General features: G+C 40.4%; 2 long non-coding RNA genes across 7 annotated transcripts in view; one reads left to right on the top strand and one right to left on the bottom strand.

The window, feature by feature from the left end:
- Positions 1-2,495: 2,495 nt before the first annotated feature.
- On the bottom strand, positions 2,496-21,707 carry LOC135984291 (uncharacterized). The gene is made up of 3 exons (XR_010602217.1): positions 21,507-21,707; positions 7,633-7,876; positions 2,496-3,786 (listed from the first exon to the last, which is right to left on the bottom strand). It is a non-coding gene; the product is annotated as an uncharacterized LOC135984291 (long non-coding RNA).
- LOC101948281 (uncharacterized) overlaps positions 7,554-21,991 on the top strand; it is a 170,267-nt gene continuing 155,829 nt past the window's right edge. The window contains exon 1 of one of the 6 annotated variants that reach the window (XR_255342.5): positions 7,554-7,689. This is a non-coding gene — a long non-coding RNA (uncharacterized LOC101948281). Of the gene's footprint in view, positions 7,690-13,891; positions 14,137-19,422; positions 19,702-20,364; positions 20,559-21,991 lie in introns of those variants that run through there. The other 5 variants (XR_508686.4, XR_508689.4, XR_010602215.1 and 2 more) reach the window with 5 other exon arrangements.

Below are 21,991 nucleotides of genomic sequence, written 5' to 3'. Positions count from 1 at the left end.
TACCACTGTTGTTAACACAGCAGAAACACTTATATATGTTGTTCCAACCAGTCAAATTACTGTGTGCCTGAACCTAAATTACTGGTAGGAATTTATAAAGTAAAGCTCCAGCCACTGAGAAACTAGCTTTTTCATAAACATACAGTTTATGTATGTTAGAGATTTTTCATGTAGTTTTATGGAGATTCTGTTATCTGATTGGCAAAATCATACAGAGGGCTAGATTCCCAGCTGGTGTCATTCAGCCTAGTTCAGTGGATCAGTGCTGAGGATCTGGCCCATTAAGTCTGTTCCCTAAACCCATTAGAATATATAACTATTCAAATATAATACAGTGAACAAGAATGACTATTGCACCTAAATCCACAGGAAAAAGTAATTATAGGCCAGAAACTATAGGTTCAGGAGTGTCAAACTCATTCTCTGCAGAAAGCCAAGTTCCATTTATGATCCATGGACCAGGGTATAGATTTAAGTCTATCTACTCCCCTGGATTCACAGCGAATCTCTCACTGCTGTCAATGGGATATTTCCCCTTCGATCAAGAACAGAACATGGCCATAAATAGACGTTTATTTAGATATGATTATTTGTTAAGTGGCGTTCAGCATCACTGTCGCAGAGTGGCTGGCCCCTATGATTAAAGGGGGTCCAGCTTCCCTGTGCCAGAGCAGGTGCTTTCAGTTAAGCCGATTAAAGCTCCTGGGCTATGAAGGGCGGGAGGGTGGCTCAGTGAGGACAGAGCTAGAAAGGGAAGTTCAGAGTGAAGCTGCAGGGACAGAGGGTCTTTGGCAGTGGTCCCTGAAAAAGGAAGATGGGGCTGGGTAAGAAGACCCAGCTGAAAGGTTTGTTTTTCCTTTGGAAGAAGGCAGGCCAGCTTTTGCATCTTCTGTAACTGCTCAGAGAACAGGAGTGGACAGTAGTTCAGTGAGGATGGGCTGTGCCAGCTTCAGACCAGGTAGAAAAAATGTGTTTGTGTTTGGAACTTTGTGTTAATAAAACCAGACCCCCAAAAGGGCTGTGAGTGGATAAGAAAGACTGTGTGGAATTTGTTTAAGAAGTCCTGAAGAAGGGCAAAACAGAGGCAGGGCACAGTAGAGGCACCTTTGGCCACAAGAGGGTAATCTGGAGGCAGATGATCCTATTGCACTAGTTCAGTGGGAAATATTTTCATCTTTAGAACCACCATTATCATAGCCCTTCTTTCTCTTCCCATTCCCCATCTCTGTGTCTCTCCTCTTTTCTTTCCACTCTGTTTCTTTCCCTGCCCCAACTGCCAATTCACTCTGTGTGCTTCGTTCCCTTCTCCTATTCCAGCTGATAAAATGATCAGCAATGAAATAAGAAGTGCTGACAAGTAAAAACAGAGATTAATGGAAGAGGGGAGTTCACACTGCTCAGTCACTTTGTCAGGCTGACTGCAGATACTGGAAGGCAACACTGCATCAGTATCTCCCTTTGGCATTTGGAATATTAACTTTGCCAACAGGAGGGCTAGAAACATACTTTAAAAAAAATGAAAGCTTAGATTCTGCAGAAAGGGGATCTTAAAGAGGAGAAGGGGGAGAATGAGAAAAGCTCACTCCAAGCTGAGTGGATGGAGAGGCAAATAGGGCCAGTCAAAAATTCTCCTTCAAAACTATTTCTTCTGGGAAAAAATGGGCTTTTAACGAAACAAAGGTGTTCATGAAAAGGGTCTGCTTTCAGAGAGAAAGAGAGACAGAGAGAGAAACAAAACCCAGGAATGTTCAGATGAAACTGCCCATCCTCTTGGGCTGGATTTGGGGAGGAAGACTGGAGGGATGTCTGACCCCTAAAAAAATGGTTTTCAGTTGCAGAAAGCCAGAAAAAAATGGTTTTCAGATTTTCAGTTAAACGGCAACATTTCCTGCTGAAAACAATGAAAATGAACAAACAAAATCATGTTTGTTAAATTTTTCTGGAAAACAAACAAATGAACAAACTAAAACCCTCCATCCGGCTCAATACCCAACAGTGCCAGGAGGAGGGAAAGGAGAAGAACAGGAGGGATGAGTACCTTTCCCAGACCTGAAGAAGAGCTCTCTGTAGCTAGAAAGCTTGTCTCTCTCACCAACACAAGCTGGGCCAATAAAAGATATCACATCTCGCACCTTGTCTCTCTACTACCCTGAGACCAACTCCTCCAACACTGCAAACAATAATAGTAAGAAGCAATGATGGATTCAGAATCAGGATTTGAGTATTTTACCCGTGTAAAATTAAGACAAGCTGACTTTGAATTAGGGGCAGTTTATAATCAGGCTAGGGCTAAAGAGGGCTTTGCAGTTTTCTGCTAATGCTACAAACTCGAAGTTTACTCTCAGTGGCAACTTAGTCTTGTAAAAGGGAAAGATTGGTACAATCTGGGGAGAAACCAGAGGAGAGCCCTATAATTGACAGGCGCCTGTTCCCTGTTGTATAGATAATCTCCATTCATTAATATATTCTGAGTTCCAATCTCGCATGGAATTAGGTTTTCTTTTTTGATAAAAACAGAGGGCAAAGGGGCAGTGGCAGGGCAGAGATGTGGGGGAAGATCTCCCTTAACTGTGCAGGCTAATAGGAAGCAGAAATAGAGGGCACCTGCTTGTGTGCGTGTCAATTCACCTCTGAACTTCTTGTGATTAAAGAGCCCCATTCCAGAGAAATAATTTGTAAACAGTATGGGCTACAACCTGCCATCGAATTTTAAATACAACTCTCTATTGTCTGTGATGGGGAGTCCTTTTATAAACTGAGGGCACAAGAAGGTTCTAAGATACTACGTGTGCTATATAAACCATATCTTTGGAATTAGACAAGCAACTCTTATTCTGATCCATAGAACAACTTACTGGTGTTCTGCAGAGAGCTGTCTGGTCATGAGATTCAACTCTCCTTCTCCTTTCCATCTGCCAAATGGCATGAAAAGATGGTGAAAACGACCTTCGATACTTTCCTAATATGACTTTCCCCTTTAAGAAATTGTAGTTGCTCCAGTCATGAAGGGGAGGGGAAGTGATCTGAACAATTCAATTTAGGATAGGAATTGGTCCACAAAACAATGTATCTTATAAAATGAGGTCCATAAGGGAAAAAAAATCGGGAAATCCTGGGTTAGACAGACAGGTTATTTAATTAAGCCTAAGTATGTTGCTTTAATCTATTTCATATATTTTCTTATTATTTACTGATTGATACTAGTTACCAAAATATCTGTGCACAAAGAATAGTCTCCTCCTTTAAGATCAGTATCTTCCCCTTGTTTGAGTTTTTCAATGATGTCGCAACACTGAGGGCTCAATTCTGATCTCTGATCAGCACACGCATAGCACCGCAAGCCGGAGTGTCACTTGTTTGGGGTTATTTTAGCAATGTTTTAGCAGCAGCATCCACTCAGAACCACATCTGTGCCAGGAAACTTCTGTCTGCTAAAAGGCATATATGTTTGTCTAATACACTTGTGATGCAAGATTTTGAAAAGGGGTTGTGGTTTGCTTAAATTTGGGAACTTTATACACTGGGTAGTTTGCATGCTTTTGCCTGAAACTAGTGTATCTCTAGAGCAAATTTAATCATTCTCCTGCTTAAATAAACAAGATACATGAGTCTGCTGAGCTGTATAGATTTTATACAATAGCCCCAGTGAATTTTTACACGCTTATGGGCTAAATCAGTGACCAAGATACAAAATACAGCATTCAAGGATATCCAGTGGTTTGTTTCACTCTTTGGTGAGCTTTGATTCCACAAACAAAACGATCCATTGGACTCCGACGTAGTTTCCTAAAAGCAATTATAAGGAAAAAAATCAATAGAAGCTATTAGGACATTAGAAATAGCCATCACTGTATGAGAATCTATGAGAAAACACAAATGAATGGAAATCTCTTGTAAGTGAGAAGATACTGTATTTCATGGCATGGGACACCTACTTCTCTCTGAGATTAAAGCTTTTCCACTGGGGGATATCACAACTGAGCAACCAGTTTAAGATCAGTTCAGTCCTATCATTCCCTTTGATCCACTGTTGAAGAAGACTAGAGAGAACTTTGTTAATACAACTCCATAGATATAAACCATCATGCAAGCGCATGGAAACCTCTGACTTTAAAGTGGGTTAGAAATTTGCTTTTTGCCTCTGAACTTTCTCCAGAGAATGAATATCAAGGCAGGGATAATGCTGATGGTGATGCTGGTGCTTTAGCAATTCCTTCAATGTTAACCCATGAACTCTTCAAATGCATTTCATTCTTTCATGCGGAATGTCCCCTTTGTTTCATCTCACGTACTTGCACCAAAATAGCGAGATCTTTTATGGAAGGGAAAAGCGAGAGGGGATCTTAATGCTCAGAAATCGGCTTCAAATACTTATGTGTGTGTCAGTAATATTGTCCACTGCTCGGAAAGTAACCAGACACATGGCATGAAGTTCTAGAGAAGTGGATACTTATGTCCGGGGATACATATTCTGGAAACCCTTCAGCTGACTAGCGCTCCTGCAATCTCTGCACAGAGTGCAAGTGATTTTGGAAAGGAAGAAAACTGCAAATAATCCAGTCCTAAATTCATTGTACTGAAGCTGTTGGTTAAAATATGTAGATTTCCCCAGGATAACCTGACAGGTGTTTCTCTAATAAATAAAACATGGATGATGGACTCTGTCGGTAGATTGATTTAGTGGGTGATGACTATTAAGATCTTTAATTCTAGATCACAGATTATTATTAGGCTTTAACCTCCCGCTATTTGCATGTTTTAAAGAATCTCTGATCTATCCGCCTGCTCTCATTTAGTGCAGGTAAAAGATTCATGTGCCAGCGGTTCTTATCAATTCTAATGCCATTTGCCTTTAAATGGGAAAGAAAAGGTTGTTCAGAAAATTCTCTACAGAGCTAGGAAAATAAGGATTCAAAACCCACACTGTTCACTGCTTGCGTGCACGTCCCAGCAAGTCTAGAATTGTTACATCTGTGGGGCAAAACCAGTTCTCTCTCCTTGTGGTAGTTCCAGACTTCACTAATGTGGGAAAGATACCTAACTATATGGACCTTTCCCCACATTGGTGGTGAACATCCAGCGTATGGGCGGAGTTAATATATTTTGTCTCTTTGTTTTAAGGAAAGGTGGTTTGTTTTTGTTTGTTTGTTTGTTTTTCGCCAGATATTGGTTCCCTTATTTAAGAGCAAAAACCAGTTCTTGCCTGTCACGGCATAGAAAATGTATCAAGCCGGTCTGGCTACTGTACTTACTTTTTGAAAAAGTGTATCTTGGATCAGTAACTACGTGGGTATTTCGATCAGTCTCTTCATTACACTGTATATTAATAATAGTCCTTAATCTCTAACCTGGACCAAAACGACCCTGCTCTGTTTAACTATAGAACCTGGAGGGCAATTTTCTGCCATGAGTGGTATAAACTCTTTCTGGGTTAAACAGAAGATAAAAATCAATATAGTAAGAGGAAGCTCTTTTCTCCTAGCTGAGAGATTTTAAAGTTTCTAGTGATGGCTTCCCCTTCCCTCCCCTCATTCTCTCTTCATCGTTTTCTTTATTAACCCATGCCATTATCTCAACATTTTTACTTGGTTAATTGCAGTAAGACCCCTTTGTGTGTGATGTTTTTACGCTGAAATTGACTAAATGCTTTCGTTTCTCTAATTTTCCCCATACATTCCCTACTTTTATTCGAAATCTGTAGTCACTTTTGTGTCAATTATTTCTGTTGGCTCAATATTTTTTCCAGGCAGCTAAGCTAACCGAATTTTGGGACTTTTGTCCCATCTTCTTCATACAGTACGTTTGTTTCACTTTTTAAGTATGTTGCCCTTTTTAGTTTCTGAAATGTGTTCCGCCCTCCGAAGCGATCGGACATCTTCAGTTCCTTATTAGAGTGGTTTGCAAGTTTTCCCTATACCATGTTCTCTTTCTCTATTTGATTAATTTGAGTTTCTGCTCTACTTTTCTTCTGTTTTCCAGAGCAGAGTTTTCTAAGTCAAGACATTACAAGACTTTGAAGTAATTCCATATCTAGTAGTAAGTGTACATACATGAGCCCCTCCTCGTGCTCCGGCAGAAATCTCTCATTTTTTCTGCATTAGGATTAGCTAATAATTTACTAACAGAACGGCGCTTTTATATTCAAGATTTAAAACTGATTTTGGTTTGAAGGTTTTTGGCAGAGAATGAATATTGAGAAATTGCCCTTGTGCTTACTTTTAACTTTACACTGGGTTTAATTTTCCACTGCACTGCGTGGTATTCTTTCTTTCTTTCTTTCTTTCTTTCTTTCTTTCTTTCTTTCTTTCTTTCTTTCTTTCTTTCTTATGAATCTTAAAACTATTATCTACAGCGGAAAGAAAAGTGCAAAGATCTAGATTGCAAGGTGTGGGATAAAGGCACAAAGGGTCATACCCAAAAAGGGCTGATTACAGTAAAGGTAGTTGTAAAGATTACCTTAAAATACTAATTGCGAATTGTCTTTTTTTTTCCAGCTGTCATTTCCTGGTACATTATTTGCTATGGAATGTAACTAAACTAAACTAAACTAAACAAGAATGCTGCATTAGGCATCTCCAAAAAGCCACAACCACGAGTTTGCTCTAATTGCCTTTTTAGAATTATTTTAACTGATTCTATCCCATTTTCAAAGTTTCATTCTGGTTGCTACTGGGCTCAACGAAAGTAAAGAATTAAATACGTGGTTATGTTTAACACATGAGGTGTTTCACGTTGCAGACACACTGCACTATATGCTCAAGCTCTAAAATACGCTACAAAGTGATTGCATCCATAAACTCTTTTCGTATTAAAGGTACCTCGAAGCCATTTATAATGCTCTGTAACTATCTGGTGGTTAAAATAATTCCCAATTTAAATATTTTCTAACGTTTTAATAACCCTAATCGTTTCAATTTGGGAGAGGAAGGGAAGAAGGAAGAGGGGTTATGTTTGATAGTCACTTTTGTTATTTACACAAGTAATATTTTTCCTGCATTTTACTTGTTTATTCAAGTTTGCAATAAAGTCCTGACTGCTAATCTCTATTTGCTGAGTGACATTTTTGTTTGTTTGTTTCCCCTACGGTGATATTTGGGGAGGTAGCTTCTGATGCAGCATGACCCTGGGTGGTGTTAACAGTGACCGCAAATGTCTTGAGCATTTCCCAGCCCCAAATGTTCCAAATCCTCCCTGCTCCCCCACCCCCGAAAAAGTCAGTCAGTCAGTCAGAAATGTTGTTATTTTTTTTTAACTGACAGTGCAGCTAGATTAAGCCACTTGAGCTAAATCACATCTTCCGCGCTGGTGCTTTACACAGTTTACTTTTTCCAACTGGAGAACCGCACAGACCCTTCTACCTCAAGTAAACTGTTGGAGGGGAAGGGGAAGATGCCGTGAGGAAATTTGCTGTCTATTCTCCTGTGATAGTTCATCCGAACTGTATGTCCTTGATTCGCCACTAGAGGTCACTGGCCCATCGCAGTCTTGCTGCACCTAGTTCCACCTCCATTTCCTCTTACTCAAATTAGCACTGCGTTAATTAACACTGTAGTCCATCAACGGGCGTTTCTCTGTACAGTACAGGAGCAGAGCTTATATAGACAAACCAAACCAAATATAAAAAGCACTTACCAAAACTCTTCATCATGTACAAAATGGGAAGCGCACGTCTGAGTGACCGGGGGCAAGGTATCGTGCCATCACTCTTTAACTTTTGTCTTGTTTGCTTGCTAAGTTGCTGTGAAATCTCTTCTCCCTGTGCAGGATCACTGGCGTTTTCACTCCCCTCCTCTGGCTCTGTGAGGCTGCTGGCCAGCACACAAATGCAGTGGTGCTCCTAGCCTCAGTTAAGAAAAGGTGTTAGGAATTTGCCCGCCTAGGTGTTGAAAAGAAACAGAAATCAACGTAAAGGGGGAACATTTATTAGAGAATGAAACGATGAAAGGTTTTAATGTTGGCTTTCAATTCGGTGAAATCAATGCAACAAACGGCCAGGGATTTACGTCACTAAAACGAACAGATTTCTAATTCCTACTGTAAAATAATTCAAAGGGGCCAGACAAAAATGTGTGCTAACACTTATTGGAGCAATAGGTGTATACTTTTATTTTATTTTTATGTTCTGTCGCGTGCCTGTTTCTGAATCCCCGAAAGGTCTTTAAATATCTGTATTTCGTTTGATATGTATGTTTCCAAAAGCATTTAAGGAGAATGTCCGAAAGCATTTTCCACGTTGATTTGAAACAAGACCAACTGCTGGTCTCCGGGGGGACGTATGGGAGGTCGGGAGGTAAATTGAGTCATAGATTGGAATAAATATTCCAGTGATCTAGTTTGCTTGATACAGACAAGTTTATTTAACACGTATTATTGAGTTTGATTACCTCTCTAGGGACAATAAATATTTCTGAAGGAAAGAAATTTCAGCAATAATAATATGGAGTAAATTCACAGATTACATACGAAGTATAAAGTTTGGGCCGTTTTTCTTAGCGAATATACAGTAATCCTCTTGGACTGAGCATGACATGACCTTGAAATGTTCCACTTCTTACTGCTTGATATTTTTAAAAAATCATATAGACTTTTTAAAAGGGACCTATGTCGTTTGTATTTAACAAATGTATTTAATTTACCATATTTATTTTCCGTGTTACCAAACCTGTTTAACAAAATGCTAGGCATATGCATTGTTTTTCTTTAGCTTTGTATTCCTCTCCTAGCAGGCAGGGATAAATCTGGCTTTCCCTGCATTTTAGTTTTTGAATAAAACTGTTGATTACTTGGGTCTGCTTCCTTTTGTCCCTGGTTTATCTGGTGGGAAGCATTTACTGGAGATTAAGTGGAAAGTTGTCATAGGGTTAGGGTCCCTGTTTTAGCGGATAATTGTTTAGCTCTGTCCCAAAGAAGGAGAGTGACTTAGAGGGGGCAAACACTAATCCCCGGCTCACAGGGACCTGTATAAGGGGGAAGAGGCACTCGGATGTCTAAATCAAAAAGCAGCATAGCCCAGAGTAAAAAATGCTTATTTTTGTTTTCTGACCGTGATCCTTGATTCTTCAGTGGCACTTTGTGGTGAAGTTTTCTAAGTGAAACCTAAATCTGCCACATCAGCATCTAGTTATAGATATATACACAGAGAGAGTTTTTAAATGTCTATATGCTATATACAGTATGTGTATGTATCCGTATATCATTTATACAAATATATACTGCACACAGCATGCACGCACGCAACTTGTTTAAATGGTTCATTCTTTTTCTGAAGATCTATCCCGCAGAACTAGCAAATTAAAATCTGATCCAGGTACATTATAGCTTTGTTGCACAGGTGTCTGTTGTGAATAGCATTATGTCATGGATTTGGCCGAGACAGACTCTTACCAGACGGAATTCAAAAGGATTCTCCCCCGCCCCCATTCTACCCTACCCCTCTATTATGGGAATGTACCTGATTTCCACAGGTATCTTTTGTTGGAAAATGATTAAGTGCAGAGTTGCTTGGGAACGTCTGTACAAGAGAAAGGGCCCTTTCTTGGACTAGATGGAGGACAGCTCCTATTTCTTCACTTCTGATGCAGCTCATCTCAAGAGTAGATCCAGGTGCACGAAAGAATGGGCTCCCCTGGCAGGAGTTCTTGCAAGACACGTGCCCAGAGTGCTTGCTCATTCCAGCTTTGCGCGTTTAAACAAAATGCTAGACGCTTAGCATATATATATATATATATAAACGTGGGTTGCTGGTCTCGATCCCCCAAGTTGCTGAGCACTTCCTGCTAGACTCTAGCCGCCCTCAGTGTCAAGTTCAATGGATCTTAAAGGCACTAAGCACATTGGAGATCAATCATTTATTCAATATCAGATACCTTTGTGGATGTGCATTTTGCACAAACCCACAGGAAGGTCTTTGGGAAATAACCCTTGTCATTTCTTTCCCATGGGGAAAAACTCTTCTTCCCAGAATATATCTGGAAAGTGACACCACCAAAAAAATTCCAACGGAAGTCTATTCTATTTAGCTGTTCACGTGCATCTAGCAATCACAACGAGATAAAAAAAGATATTAATTATAAAACTCAGAAACTGGTTTGATTTCTTCTAACATTTCGGATTAGAATGATCAGTTTGGTACTTTTCTATTTTGCAGTATAATGTTCACTTTTTAATTTGTTCAAACTCGGTATTTGGTTTATCTGGTCGCCTTTATTTCTTTACATAGAAAATCTTAAGATGTCATAAGGCCCTTTCTCATTTTCCATTCTGAATGTTATAAAGCACACCGTGATTAGTAGGTATACCTCAGACAGAAATGGACTCAAAACTTTTTTGGGGTAAACCAAATACAATGTAAAGGCGCTTCTTGCGACCATTGATTTCAATAGGAATTTTGCCTTTGGCTTCAGTTGGCGCAGGACTGGACCCTCATATGCAAATCTTTAAAAGTCAAACCACCTACAACCAAGGAATTTTCAGAAATGCGCATTTTATTAATTACTTAACATATATTTTTATCACGACATGACGTGGCATTAACATTATATATATATATATATATATATATTGGAGATAAATATCCTCAGCTACTCTATACGTGTCCTGATTATAGCTACTGTACAATTAAGGGACTCGATCTTGCATTCCTTCCTCGGGGAAAACGTCAATTGAAGTTAATAGAAGTTTTGCAGCAGTAGAAATTGTAGGACGGAGCTCTATTTTTAATTGTGTTTAACTACCATAGATGAAAATAATATATTTTATATTTCTAACTTATTTTTGTTTAATCGATTTAATCTTATGCAGACCGGAGTAATATAGTGTCATCTTTTTAAAGCTGAAGTCTCCGATGACTTCACAGGAGAGTTCTGCTTAAAAATCGATGACATGATATGACCAGTACTTACTAAGGAATACGATTTTGCTATGGTATTTTTGTTGACTACACATCGAGACTGTATTGTCCATAGAGAGCATTGCCAACTGCAAGTACAAATGCAAACGTACTAAGAGCAGAGTAAAGCTTTCAAAAGCCAAAGTAATAATAGATAAGCGAGAACACAATTTTAAATCATTTCAGAAATAAAGCAGAACTTTAAAACTGGTTGGACTCTCTCTGTCTCCATCAAAAGAGCTTCAAAGAAAACTCATGGTAAATCTCATTCCACTTGATAAGATTCATTATACTTAATAAAATAGTGAATAATACTATTAATGGACAGAAAAAAACAATACGGGAGTTTTAAAAAGCATGTAAAATTAAGCACTTTTTTCGTCTTAAATCTCGTTTGTAAACACTAGGAAGTCATTTACATTCACTTACATTTTCTTTTTAGAATCAAGTCTCCAGGTAATAATAAACTGGCTTTAGAACTAATATTTTTCAACCAGAAGACAAACCATTTCAACCAGAATCAAAACAAGTCGGCCCAATCCTGCTCCCATTTAATTATTTTAAATGGAAAATCTCCCAATGACTTCAATGGCAATAGGACCAATCTGATTATTTTTCTCCACTTTTTTGTCTCTTTGAATTCTTAAAGATCGACAGCAACTCATTTCCCTTGTCGCTACAGTTGAGATGCCCAGAAACAGATTAGCTGTGTTTGTATGCTGAAAACAATATAGGCATATATTGAAAAGTATGTTGTCGTTACTGTATATATAGGTACTGCTTTGGAGAAGAGTAAACCTGAATGTGAACTACTCAGCAAGAAATATACACCAGGCAACTGATGGTACTTAGTAAAAGTTAATGTAGTCATTGGAAATTTTTTATGGACAATGTAAGAAAAATTACTCTGCTAATTCCCGGAGTTTGAATGATAATCTGTCGAAATGTAACATGTTTCAGATTATGGTATGTTATAAACCAATATGCAGACATTTGTTATCCAGCAGTTTGCAATATATTAATATTTATGTGTGTATTTTTTTGGGGGGGAAGGGTGTTAGGCGAGTTCAGCTTTAAAACTTAAAGCAAATTTTAGGATTTGAGTTGAAAGACAATAAGTTAAATTATGAGGAAATGATTAGATAATCATTTTAATGAAAAATATATAGTTCAGATATTTTAATATTTAAATTATATCAGAATACAATTAACTTTATACATAGTTATATGCAGATATTTATACTTATTACATTATGCACTTCACATAATGCCAAAATCTTGGGGGGAAAATAAAGATTTTTCTAGGTTTATAACATTATATAGAGAGTTAAATTATTTATTTCACACTCATTTAAATTTGTTTTCCTTCTACACCAAGCAAACGTCACTTTTATTTTGATATAACCAGTCTGCTTTTAAAATAAAACTAACTTCCTGTTTATCCATTTTACTTCAAGATCATTGATACAATCGCTATTTAATTTAACTCGGTTATTTTGAAATGGAAGCTGCCAGGTAAATTCATTTTAAAACATAGCGTCAAAGTCTTCGTAATTTAACGTTTGCAATCCCCCATTCTGTACAGACACATACCACTTACATAACTCGTCACGAACCACAATCTTGCAGTTGTACTATGCACACCCATCAGTTATTTGTCAAATCATATTGTGCCATAATTTGCATTGTAGAGGAAAGGAGATTTTGTCGGATGAAATCACTGTTGTGTAAACTGTTAACAAACTGTGGTAAATGTAACAATTAGAAATGTAGGGGTTTGTTTTCCAAGCGGGTTGTTTAGGTATTCTGTGCTGTAACATCTAGGCTGAATATAAAGGTAAACAGGTTTTTGTATAGATGAATCGTTTGTAAAAATGTAGCAGTTCACCTTCAGTTCAACAAGGAAATCAAGAAGACAATTAGTATGTCTTTCAATACTGAAAGTTTCCACTGCTTTTTTCTCCCCTCCACCCCCCCAAAAAAGGTAGGTGTGTGTATGTGTGTGTAGGTGAGAGAGCGAGCGAGGGAGCTATAATTCATAAAGCCTCCTATCGAATTAATAATGAGGGCCTGCTTTGATTGTGTTTAACAAAGCACTGACGGTGGGCCTGGATTGATAAACAGACAGCTTTCTAAGCAAATCCACAAAATTATTTGAGTGTGTCTATGCACACTTTGCACTAAAAGCCCTTTGGCAAGACTTCCCAGGTGTTATCTGTCTTAATCTGTTGTTTAAAACATCTCCCCACCCCACCCCGCGCCTGTCAGTTTCCATTTTTAAATACCTTTTAATTTTGTGTTTTGTCTCCCTTCTCAAGAAACATCTTGAACGACTGGGAAAGGAGCGCATTTTGAAACAACCGAGGTGCTCATTTGCTGAATCCCTAACCCACCTGGACCTTGAGTGACACCTCTGCATTATCACTACCATGCAGCAGTTTGTCTGCTGAACTCATTTGTGTGGGATCAAATCCCGGGGGGGAATGAACAGACTCTGTGTCGAGGTTACTTCCCCCCCCCCCCAAAAAAAATCCTTTAAAATAAATTCAAGAGGAAAAAGTCACCGAACGTGTTGGGCACAATCTAAAGCTGTGTACAGGGCCATTTGCATGGGGCTGGAGGAACTACCCTCGTTAGGGAGAGCAGCCCCGAAATGCAAGGGCTGCTGCGCCGAGATGAGGGAAGGAGGCAGGAGAAGCGCCGGCTGCTGGTGCTGCTGCTGCCCAGGATGTGGAGGGAGGCAGGGGTTGTAGGATCTCCCTCATTAAGCCGAGTTGGAGATGAAAGTGGCTCGCGACCCCGCTCCCCTGGATTTTCCCACCCTTTCGGACGCCTGCATGCTTAATCAGTGGAACAGGCAGGAAGGGGGCCCAGCAGACAGGCTTTTGTACTTCCCGGCCCTTGGTCAGCTCGGAGCTGACGTGCACACCAGGCTCCCCGCGAGGCTTTTTTTTTTCCCCCGTCCAGGGGTGGGTGGTTGATGTCTGGCGAAGGGGGCGCGTCACGTTGCAGCCCGGTGAGGGCAGGCAGCATCCTGGTCCCCCCTCCTCCCCTCTCCCTCGCTCTTGGCGAAGGCTGAATGAGCAGGGCTTGGCTCGGAAAGTCAATGCTCTATGTGAGTGAGGGCGTGCGTGTGTCATGAGGAGAGACTGACGAGAAGAGACAGGACCTGAGCCTCTCGCAAGCAGGCAGCCTTGGGAGAGTGGGAGTGCAAGCGCTCGGCCACCATTTACACTGGCATCGCTGGGGTAAGTACAAGGGCACCAGCAGCCGCCACTGGGCACTGACCATCACCTGGCAGGAGTCTGATGGCCTTTCCCCTTAGTGACCAGGCCCTGGGGGCAAGGTGTGTCCCAATCCCCGTGTGCTTTGGAGGTGGCGAGGCGATGCTTACCCACTTGGTTGGTGAGGGTGGTCCGGGCGCTATCCCTGCGCTGGGGCAGGGGGGAGAACGGAGGAGGTGGAGTGAGAATATCGGCAGCAGCACCCCCTCCCTCCCTGCCCATACTCCTCCCAGATAGCCTGGGTGCGCTCGGTCCCTTCACCTACTTCGCAGGAAACGTTGATTTCCTGCAAACACGGAGAGAAAGTTTAATGCTGGGCTCAGCGGGTTGCGCCGGGCGCAGCAGCAGCAGCAGCAGGGGAAAGCTAGAGGCCATTTCACCAGCCGGGCTCGCATCTCCCTTTCTTTTCTTTTAATTTCTTATTGTTAATGACAAATCTTATTTACACGAAAAAATACTATTGGATTACAAGTCTGATCACCTGATGACGACCTGCCTATAGGCGTATTTACACACACACGCGCGCGCGCATACACACACACACACACACACTGCGGGCTGTATTCAATGAGGGGCAGCACGTGTAGGAAAGAAGACTTTATACGCACACAGGTTCAGGGAGAGCTGGAACCCCCAGGATCATAGCCACACGTCGCACATTAGTGTGAGACTGCGTGCGTGCGCATTTTAAAGTTGCCAGCCATCTAGCTATGGTTTATTTAATGAAGAAGTAAGGGCTGACTTTTGTAAGGGTGTGTACTCGAGATGCCTGATCGCTCTGGTAGGGGTAAAGTTGACATTTGTCCTGCCCATGGCATTGGCTACCTTTCTGTTAGCTGGAGGAAACAGAAATGCAACTGAGCCAAGTTCTACAGTCTCTATGGGGGTAGAGAAAGGTACAAAGTCGGTTCAAAGAAAGAAACGTATATCTTGCTTAGGCAAACTGGCAAAACAGATATGGCTTCAGAAAGAACTTTCACATGAAGTGGGATGTTCAATTAAAAAAAAAAGCCCTCACTTCCGCGCTGGGGCTTTTTCCCCTGGAAAGATGGGTTAAGGTGCGATGACCCTACCCTCTCCCCGCAACATCATTCTTTTGATCATGTGCCTGCAATCTACATCCCTTGGCCAGCCACTCCCAGGGTTTTATGCAATACGCCTGCTGCCACAATTAGCCTGCCCAGCTAGCACGCCAATTTATCGATGGGAATTGTTAGAGGTTTACATTTTCATGACTTGATTAATGCATGTCGACTGCGCTGCTGATCACTAGCCCTATTTCTTTATTCATTCTTTCCTACCCAAAAGCTTTAAAAGAAGAGAGAGGGGGAAAACCTAATACAGAAAATGAATTTTATAGTTAACATATTGGAACAAAGGACAATGCTGATTCCGTGTGTTTATAGTATTTAATATCCCGTGGTGTTTTGTAAAATAAATATTATCAGACACGAGAATGTGTTAAGAGATGCCTGAAACTATTTGTTAACACGCGCACATACCCCACAACAAAAAAAGATTCTAATAAAGGTACTAACATCTAGAACTAGTAAAGTCTTCTGAAATGTGGAGATATGTTAGAATAAGCCGATTGCTCTGCAACAAGATCAAACTTTAAATTCATATCCGTGCTGTTTCTAAGAATATTGCTAAATATGCTACAGTAATCCCCATGGATGGCTAATTTTTGGTGGGTAGATTGGGGGAACTTCATTATTTTCAATGCAAAATAATAGGTATTAAATTCCTTAGTGCCAGATACAAAATCAACATTATCTGCTGTCATTAAAACAAAAGAACAATAATATCCACAAAAATATCCAGGCAGATAAACTGTTGTATTAGCGGGAAAGCGGTGTGTTATTATCCATCTTGCAGCAGGTGCGATCACCCAGCATTTAGATATCTCTTCAATACTTAAAGACATATCTGATTTTCGTTTTGTTTTAGTTTTGTGGGTATAGGTGAGATCCTTGACCAGATACAATATCTTTGTCAGTATCTTTCCTTTTTATTGTATTATATTTCCTACAAAGAAAACGTTAATATTATTATGTATGGATATGGGGCTCATACAGACTCAGATATAATGTAATTGAGAGGTAGCCAAGTTTTGTTTATTATCCTTAATGCACATTTAAAGCATACATGCTTTGGGGACCTACATCTGGATGTACAGAATGAAAGGAAGTTAAAACCTCTGAAAGGTAGTTGGGGGCACAGACACGTTTTCAACAGCATATGTCAGCCACATTACCTTTTAAAATACATATTTAATGGGCCCGAGGCACACTTTTTCGTAATAGTTAAAAAGGTGGACGTTTTATTTAAAATACTAAATAAGTAAGTAAAAAGAAAGAAACTGTTGCAGGTACATAGAAATGTCCTTGAATGACAGTAAGCTTGTTTTCCCCCTCCTACTGTATCTTAAAGAGGAGCCTATTTTAAAAATAAATGCTAAAATGAAGTCTTGGAAGTCAATTACCGATCCAAACTGACTGTGTAAAGGCCCAGTTAGTAGACTACCAAAAATAACAAAACATTTAAAAGCAGTTAATCCAATCAAATGTATAATCTACATTTTCGTGTGTGTGTGTGTTCCTGCTAGCAGATTAACAAGATTATCACTTCTCTACCAGTGTTTACATTCGTAAACATATCTTTTTGGTAAGATTAACCCGATCCTTAATTTTAGAGTGATAAACAAACAAACAAAAACCCCAAACAAAAACAAACAAAAAGCGGCAACAAGAAACACTTAAGTTACTCAATGTACATTGGGAGTAGCTAGGATGTGTTATTTCCATACAGTACCAATACAAATTAAATAAGACAAATTATCTTTTTTGAAGATCAAATACTAAAACTAGACTATTGTTTATGATATTATTGTCAAGGTCATCCATCCCTGCTCAAATGGTTTGTGAAATACTGCTGCCTTTAACAGTAAATTACGTTTACTGTTACATGTCTATCTTTTGGTCCTAACACTGGAAAGCTAAAGCCTTGGGGAAATGCCCCTGCTGAAATGATTTTTAGAATATTTCCCTCCCCCCCCCCATTAAAAACAACCACCATAGCAGGACAAAGGCTCAACCTGGGCACAGTCGTGGGTGAACGAAAGGGTGAGGTGGGGACTTGCGAGTGCTGCCCTTCTTCGGTCCTGGTACCCACTTTGTCCCAACTTCCTGGGAAGAACCTACTCCGCAGTTACGGGTTTGAAATGATTCTCATCAGGTCAGTAATGCCTGAATAATATAATCCTGATCATCACTGAAAGGGGGAGGGGGCATTTTAACTTCAGACTTAATGTAGGTCGGAGCTCTTATGCCTATATAACAGGGAGAGTAGGTCGATTTCTTTTAGAAAGAGCGTTTCGTGAGCTGAATATCACAATCGCCTTTGACTCTCCAGTGCTTGTTGTTTTTTTATTTTTATTTCGGTTAAAATCTTTTGACGAGACCCTGTTTCGCTCTGTTAAAATCTGAGTTTGAAGGGTTACACATATGAGCTTGGTTTCATTATTCCCTCCCCTACTGAGTGTATTCGATAGGAAAAGCGAGCCTGATGTTGGCTCTGCTTAAGCCTTTTATTTAAACTCAGCCCCACACAGCCCCCCGCAACCATGTAGGTTTGTGTGGGCGACCAGTAGGTGTCGCTATCCCCCTGCTGGCCGGAGCCGTCCAAAGGCACAGACTGCCCCGCCTGATCCCTTCCCCAGGGACCTATTAGGGCTGTAAATTTTCTCTTAGTGACAGTATTATCTCACCTTTCTCACCTGCCCATCGTACTGGGGCTTTGTTGGACAGGGCCACAAAGTTGTGTCAGTTATTGGGAAGGGGCTAGAGAAATGAATGGGGTGAGGGACATGAATCCAACCTCTGTCCCACCCACCCCTAACCTCGCCATCTTTTCACTTGATCTCTGTACAGTACTAGAAGATCAGCAGCGGACTTCAGCGAGCCCGGTGGATTTAAAAAAAAGGTTTAATCAGCATTTTGGGCAGATTATTATAGAAACCAATGAAATAATGGATCAGTTCAAATCTTAACTTTATTGATATTTATGCCAAGGTGTAAACTGATGAAGAAAATAAAAACACAAAAGCCATCAGGAAAAGGTGGCTAATGCTTATTCCGTAAGTGCTAAAGCTACGAACACTGCGTGCATAGAAACACAGCTGCATTGGCTACTTATCCATGATTGATGCTGAAGTTAGCGTTTTGAAGCCTCACAATATTATTGACTCACTAAAATGTATCTAACAAAGAGTTTACCGCACGTCACCCCTCTCCCCGCCCCCAGTTCCGAAAAATCTAACAATTTAGCCATTATTTGAAATGTGAATTAAATTCCCCGGTATTAAAATTCTTGTCCTCTGTTCTCCTGCCGCTGCTCTTGTTTTCTGCCTTGGGATGTCATGTAAGAGATTATTAATCAGCAAAAGGATGGGTAGTTTTGATTTTTTTTTGTCTCCAAAGGAGAGGATTTAGCTCTAGTGAGGTGTATTTACCGTAGTTAAGGGAAGCTTTTGTACAGGGAAACCACTGTCCTAATTTAGTAATGTTGTGGGGGCAATAAATAAATAAATAGAATTGTGTCTTATTGAAAAAGTGCAGGCGCTTTTAAAATGTAGGGCATTGATGTTAATTTTTTTAATGCTTACAGTAAAGGGTTTGGGTGTTGTGAAAACGACAGTCCTCCAGAGCTGTATTTTTTATCTCTGTTAAAATAAGCTGTAAAGAATGCCAAAGAATGAGTGCCCACCTGTAAAGTGTGCCTGTACACGTCTTATTATTTACAGTATGATCGGGTGAAATAATGTATCTCTTACATTTAAAGAGCAAGCAAGAAGGAAAAGAAGCTGTAACAAGAATTAAAATGTATTTTTACAAACATCTTGCTCCATCTCTTAGAGCCAATGTTTATCCAGATTCTAGGTATTTTCTGCGTAAAATATGTGGCGAATAATGATCCTTCTGTGGCATTTTAAAAAACACACGTGAACTGTATGGATGTGGCGCTAAATATATATCCCTGTATTTTTAGTTTGCAAATGCTCAGTATTAGGTAACTAATGTGTAACGTAATGGGGGGAGCGATATTTATTGTTCATATTCTATTCGCCAAGTTAGTGTTAAAGTGGCAAGTGACTGAAGCAAGACAGCTGTCCCTTGCTCTCCCTGTGGCACATGCCTTGGAGGGGGGAGGGGCTGCAAGGTGCAGGAGGGCCGGGAAAGTGGCCCTTGCAGATAGAGCTGCGTGCGGAGGAGTTGGGGTTTGTGCTGGTTGCGGGGCTTATTCAAATGCCGCCCGCTGCTGCTGTGATTCGCAGGGACTCGGCCTCCGTATGGTAATACAGGGCGAGGGGCGGGGGTGTGTGAGGAGGGGGGGTGTCGGGTGATGGGGGGTGCTCAGGCACCGCTCTCGAGGCAGCCCGGCTGGGACAGAGCACCGGCACCGGAGGCAGCGCGGCAGCGGCTCTCCCCACCCTCCAGCGGCGGCACCCAGCGACCCACCGGCCCCGGGGTAAGCAGCAGCACACGCAGCGGCAACTAGCCATCCAGGCGCATCGGGCACTGCCTTGCACCACTAAGGGAGACCAGGCACAGACAAGGAGATGATAGAGATATGGTTACAGCATCTATCTACCCATATAGACATAACGTGTACACCGCAGACGGATGTGTGACACAGAGAGCTGTGCATTATATAACAGTGATATATGTAGCGTGCAGACCTATGTACACGCATTCATACACACAGATGTATGTCTATATGTACAAACATGTACCTGTGCCTATACAAGTTATGCGTGTTATTCACACACATATGTACGTGCTCATAAGTGTGCATCTCTCTCTCTCTCTCTTAATATAGAGGCAGAGAGCTATGATTCACAGGTTTTCATTAAAATCAGCCTAGAAGACTGAATTGTTTTAGCCAGCTAGGTGTCCCCAACGTTACATGTAAATGAGCAATCCTGCAATCAGTTGTGGAGTCCAACAGTTATTCATAAAAATGTGTAGAAAATGTACTTTCCTAATGTATTGGTGCTATATATGGTAAGGTAAGAACTAACCTAATGGATGGTAGTGCCTGTTTCCGTTTTTTTTTTTTTTTTTTTTTTTAATGTTTTACGTGTGGCCATCTGACCACTTTTTATTGGGTGACATATCATCTGAGCACTTTAGTGTAGGGCTTGTAAAACTAGAGCAAGAGGCAGCGCTTGAAATACCGTAAGAATCGCTAAAGAATTAAAGTATACATGTTGTGAAACAGGTGCTGAATAATGTAGAACGAAAATTACACTCTGATATGTATTTCGAAATATATGCATTACAATCCTTGCGGAGGGCTAACTTTTGCCCTACTCGTTCGTGCAGGTAAGTCATTCATAGTGTAACTAATTACCTCTGCATATGCTTAGACTTATTTAATTTAAAAAATGTGTGTGTACATGCGGGCATTGTTCTTTTTATGGTACGAAATTCTACATTTTTAAAGCATACTATTGCTAGAAAGACTGTAATATTTTATTTTTAAACAGTTTAAACTATTTGTTTGCGATTTTAAAAATATTTTCCCCCATTAAAATAAACTGAAATAACCTAACATTGTTTTAACATACTTCAAGGCCTGTGGATTCTAGGATAAATACAATGTAATGATATCGGCAATATTTTAAAATAACACATAGAAATGCTTTTTCAATCACATAGGTGTCGGTTTTAAGCCACACACGTTAAAAATAAAATGTAGTACATTATTAATGTAGCGGTTAAGACAGAACGTACAACATGGTTGAAAATGTCTTCCTTGGGGAAAGCTGACCATACCTAGATCTACACAATTTAAAGAGAATATTTTGAAATCAAAGATTCCTGAAATCAACAGAGAAATACGTGCGTATATAGGTCGTAATTCAGCACCGAAATATTATAAATCGTTTGAAACAGTTCCTATTACGCACGTTATCTAGATTGCCTTGTCCCCTAAAATGGTATTTTTTCTAATATGAAGTTAATTAGGAGAGCAAACTTTCACTCGCGAGCTGCTGCCATTACAGCTGATCAAGGTACACGTCAGTAATATGTGCCTCTCCTTTTAAGACCAAACAAGAATGTTGTGCAGCTTGAATTGTATTAACAATGTACATATATGGTAACCTTATACAACCAGAAGCAGGGAGGAAACTGTATATAGAGCACATACAGCAGAGCAGTCTTGCAAAAAAAAAAAAAGAAAAAGATTTTTTTTAAAATCAAGGAGGAAAATATAAAGAAAATGCGATAGCCTGTAACTTTCAGTAAATTAAAAAAATGCAAATATACCTTTACATATGCATCAGTATTAAAAATAATACACGCTGGAACCAACAGGAGCAGCAGCAGCAGGAGGAGGAGAGGAGAATGGCGCAGCGGTGAATCTCTGATTATGCATAGAGAGACGTCTGGAGCAGCCTCCTCTAACCTGTTCTCTTCTCCGTGCAGTGCTGCAGGCCGGCAGTCCTCAGTCAGCCACAGAACCGGAGCAGCAGAAACCTCTTCTCAGTGCCTAACAGATATTTGTCATTCGGGGTTTTTGGTTGTTGTTGTTTTTTTTGGGGGGGGGGAGGGTGGGGGGAGTTTGGTTTGTTTCTGTTCCTTTAATTACAATCTTCAATAACAGGGACGATCGCTCCGGGAATCTACAGTCTCTTCTTCAAGCAGCAGGATTTGCATATTTTTAATGCCCTAATTTCCTTGATGTATGTAAATGCAGCCGGACGTACAGTAAGACTCAAGCTGACGTCAATGGACGTGACCTCGCTGTTAAA

The sequence above is a fragment of the Chrysemys picta genome, chromosome 6, assembly GCF_011386835.1.
Source record: "Chrysemys picta bellii isolate R12L10 chromosome 6, ASM1138683v2, whole genome shotgun sequence".
NCBI lineage: Eukaryota > Metazoa > Chordata > Testudines > Emydidae > Chrysemys > Chrysemys picta.
Note: the sequence above shows the minus strand (reverse complement) of the source record. Positions and strands in the feature narration are given on the sequence as shown.